The following is a 4,651-nucleotide window of genomic DNA, read 5'->3' on the forward strand; positions in this document are numbered from 1 at the left end:
GCCACGGCGGGCGGGCGGCGGCGGCGTACGGGCCCGAGCGGGCCTCAGATGGGTTCGGCGGGCCCGCGGCGAAGTGGGCGCTGGGGGGGGGACACGTGGTGGCGTGCTAGAGGAGGAGGGAGGCGGCGCTGCTGAGGTGGCGGCTCCGGATTGGCTGGAGTGAGGTGGAGGCGGCGGTGGACGTGTTTGGCGGCGGAGTGGACACGTCTGGAGGCGCGGGGAGGCTTTGATCTAGGGTTTGCCCGAAAAATTCGGGGGAGGGGACTGATTTATAGGTAGAGGGAGCTAGGAGAGTCCAAATGAGGAGCGGTTTTCGCCCACATGATCATGATCGAACGGCGGAGAGCATGGAGGGGCTTCAGATGGGTTTTGGGCCACTTTGGAGGGGCTTTGGGCTGCAAGACAAAAAAGGCTTTTACGGTTACCCAGTTAACCGTTGGAGCATCAAACGACCTCCAAATGGCACGAAACATGACAGGCGGTCTACCGGTGCTATACCAAGGCCGCTTGGCAAACCTCGGGACATTCCGAGAACGTTTTTAACCCGCTCATGAAAACAAGGTCTGAGAGGGGCGACGGGCGCGCGCGAGAGGTCTGCACTCCGAACGGACAACGGAGAGAACCGGGAGAACCCGAACGGATGCAAGTTTTGAAAAACATGCAGATGAAATGCAGATGATGACATGGTAAAATGCAACACGCAAGCAAATGACATGGCAACGAAGGCGAATAACTGGCAGACACCTGGTGCATCGAATCCGAGGCGTTACAATTTACATCACAACTAAAGACAAAGTTGTGAGAAGGTGTTAAATTAAAATTGATCCATGCTTTCATTGGAAGCAACGTCCCCCCAGCTCTGTCTAAATCAGCAAGGCATCTTGGGAAAAAAAGTAGCTATCTGGAGCATGCAACATTCCGATCATTTTGTGCAGTTCCACTAAAATAGAGCTGAGCGTCCCTATTCCAAAGATATTAAGTGTGATTATGATAACAGAGGAATGCTGATGAAACAATAAACACACAACTAGAAGTCGGTCACCTTTGCAGTCTCTCTTAAGACTAACTAGTTGGAGAAGATTAGGCTCAGAGTTTGATGAGGAGGATAGAGTAAAACCAATCTCCCTTTGTGTTGTCGCACTAAAATGTAGAGACGTTGCCCGTGTGACATTTTAGTACAACTGCACAAAACACTCTTAAGAAAAAAGTGATTTGTGTAGTTCACCAAAAGGTCGCAATAGCAACGAGGTGAAATGGATACCCCGTTTGCAAAAAAGAGGTAGAAAGGAAACAATTATTGGCTAATAACATTTGGTGACACATGCGACGACAAAAAAGAAGCATATTCCTTGTCCTAAGGGAAGATAACAACACAGTTGTGTTTGTCTAAAACGGTGTGAGGATGAGATTGCAATATGGAAAGCACGCCGGACGAGCTACGTTTGGGGCAAAGAACTATGGAAGATCCGCATGCAGCAACGTGGGAAGACAGGCAGTGGAGCAAGGCCGGAGGGGATACCTCGAGGTCGTCGGGATGTAACTAGGTGAGTGGCGGCGGGCGGAATCTGCCCATACTGCGGCAGCGAGCAGGTGGCGTAGGCCCTACCGTGTCGGAGCTTGGTCAGAGAGAACGGCGTGTACGGCAGATCGGGACGTGCTGCCTCGGCGCCGTCGAACGGAGAAACGATGCACATCCTCCCTTTCCGCCAGCGGACGGGATGCGGCCGGATCAGTGACCAACGGTGAGAGAGAGAGGCCGCCGCAGCCTTGTGTGAGATACTCTGAAGAGAGACAAACCCGGGAAGGCAGGCTCCATTGTATATAGTGGAGCGGACTACCTTTTTCTCCATAAAAATTGTTTTATATGTGTACGTGCCATTGAGCGATATAACTTTATTTAAAAATAATGCACCAACGCATCAAGTAGAACTTTGTTTTGTGCACGCGTGGTACATGACCTCCATAGGTAAACAACCGCTACACGCATTCAAATTAGCACGTGGGCCGCCATTTCATACAAAAATGAGCTCAACCGTGTATCCGCGCAGTTGTGGCTGGGCACGAAGCGTGAGTACGTGCACGGTGCACCTATTCTCTTCTTGTATACGTACACCACCTACGTGGGGTTGTGTGAGAGAAATACAGACGTAGAGAGATATAGTGTGAGGGTTCGTGAGAGTTTTTTTTGGGCGGTGTCGGTGTCAAAACCGGTGGATCTCGGGTAGGGGGTCCTGATCTATGCGTCTTCGGCTGATGGTAACAGGAAGCAAGGGACACAATGTTTACCCAGGTTCGGACACTCTCGATGGAGGTAAAACCCTACTTCCTGCTTGATTAATATTGACGATATGAGTAGTACAAGAGTAGATCTACCAAGAGATCGTAGAGGCTAAACACTAGGAGCTAGCCTATGATGATTATGATTGTAATTGTGATCGGACTTCTAAGGACCAACCTCTCCGGTTTACATAGACATCGGAGAGGGCTAGGGTTTACATGGAGTCGGTTAAAAGGAAGGAAATACAATATCCGGATCGCTGAGCTTGTCTTCCACGCAAAGGAGAGTCCCATCCGGACACGGGATGGAGCCTTGAGTTTTGTATCTTCATGCTTCAATAGTCTGGACGATGTATATAGTCTGGCTGTCCGGATACCCCCTAATTCAGGACTCCCTCAGTAGCCCCTAAACCAGGCTTCAATGATGATGAGTCCGGCGTGCAGTCTTGTCTTCAGCATTGCAAGGCGTGTTCCTTCTCCGAATACTCCAAGGCAATCATCAAACACTTCAACCGTGTTCGGATCCGCAAAATGATCTTCACATATTGCCGTAGAGAGAATGATATTTCACAAATGCAGTCCGCTGACAACTTTTTTAGACAACGTGACATGTCATTACGGTCGGGTCATTGTTCGAACCGTTTTCCTACAACCAGCCACAGCGCATATTGCGAGGCGGTTTCCTTGACATGTCTTGTCAAAGCAGAGATGGTGTCCCCTTATCACGGGATTCTCATCAATACGGGTATGATTAATCCCACCATGCCATCAATCATGGCGCTTGGGAAGTAAGCGATTCTCAACGGGCGAGTGGGGAGGCGCACCGCTTTCGTCGCCTCTATGAAAGGATAAGAGTTCCCCATTTTTACCCATGCCTTCTTCCTCCTTTGCCCACTCTTGCCCCCTCGAGCTCCAGCACCCTAGCCCAAGTCTTCTCCGCACAGCTAAACATGTCTGGAGCAGGAGGCAAGTGGGTGGCTTCCACTGTGTAGGAGAAGCACATCGCAAATCTTCGGGTGGCCGGATACTTGGCCGCAGACATAGCGCACCAGCTACCAGACGACGGGCAGGTCATTCCAACCCCGGGACCCCATGAGAGGGTCGTGTTTCTCGCCCACTTCGTCCGTGGATTGGGGTTTCCACTTCACCCCTTCATCTGCGGGCTCATGTTCTACTATGGGCTAGATTTCCATGATCTATCCCCGAATTTCGTCCTCAACATCTCGGCATTTATCGTCGTGTGCAAGGCCTTCCTCCGCATCAAGCCTCACTTCGGCCTGTGGCTGCAAATCTTTTGTGTGAAGCCAAAGATCGTGAGTGGACAGCAAGCAGAGTGCGGAGGGGCTATGGTGGGCAAGATGCCTAACGTCACCTGGCTTGATGGCTCCTTTGCGGAAACCGTGAAGGGGTGGCAGTCGGCGTGGTTCTACATCACCGAGCCTCGCGGCGCCAACTGGGCGGCGGCCCCCGAGTTACGATCTGGAACCCCCATCCGGCTCACCTCCTGGGAAAAGAAGGGCCTGTCCTGGGGCGAGTCTACAGAGCTGACCAGACTCCAGACCTGCGTCAAGAGCATGAAGGACAAGAACATCAAGCTTGTCAACGTGATCTAGGTCATGCTCGTTCGCCGGATTCTCCCGTGCCAAAGACGGGCATTTAATCTGTGGGAGTTCGTCCCAGCCGAACACCAGACGCTTCGGAGGCTCTATGGCATGACGCACAAAGACGCATGGAAGGCACTGTTCAAGGCCTCTGAAGTACCTCCTCCCACATCCGAGGACCGTGGGCTTCATGCCGTGCGTCCTCCTAGTCAGGTGAGTTTTCAAGCTACCACTGGATTCGGTTCTTCCCAATATATTCATGGGGGAGTCTTAAGTAATTGTGTATATTTGTTCAGGATTATGTGGAGACGGTGGAGCACATTGACTGTCTGGCTCCGCTGCCAGAAGGCCTGGCTGATGCTCTCCTGACGGAGATGCTAGTCCCGGCGCCCTACAAGGTGCCGGAGAAGAAGGCCGAAAACAAGGCCCCGGGGATCTGAAAGGGTCTCAAGGTTGTGCCGGAAGCCTCGTCCTAAGATGACGAGGCACACTCCTCCCCCGAAGAGGAGGAAGAAGAAGAAGAAGGGGCCACCCCACCCGAAGAGGATGAGGGGCCTGAGAAAGCGGACCAGAGGTCCGGAAAAGGCCCTCGGCGCAAGGCTGTCATACCCACATCGTCTGACGACGACGAGACAGATTCCTCCCGCGGACGCGGGGGGAAGCAAGAATAAACTCTGCCTCCCCGCACTAGGGAGGAGAAAAAGAGGAAAGCTACCCTGGAGGGGGAGGCTAGGACGTCCAAGAAGGGAAAGGTGTCCCTTCCGGACTACTCT

Source organism: Triticum aestivum, chromosome 4B (genome assembly GCF_018294505.1).
Source record: "Triticum aestivum cultivar Chinese Spring chromosome 4B, IWGSC CS RefSeq v2.1, whole genome shotgun sequence".
Classification (NCBI taxonomy): domain Eukaryota; kingdom Viridiplantae; phylum Streptophyta; class Magnoliopsida; order Poales; family Poaceae; genus Triticum; species Triticum aestivum.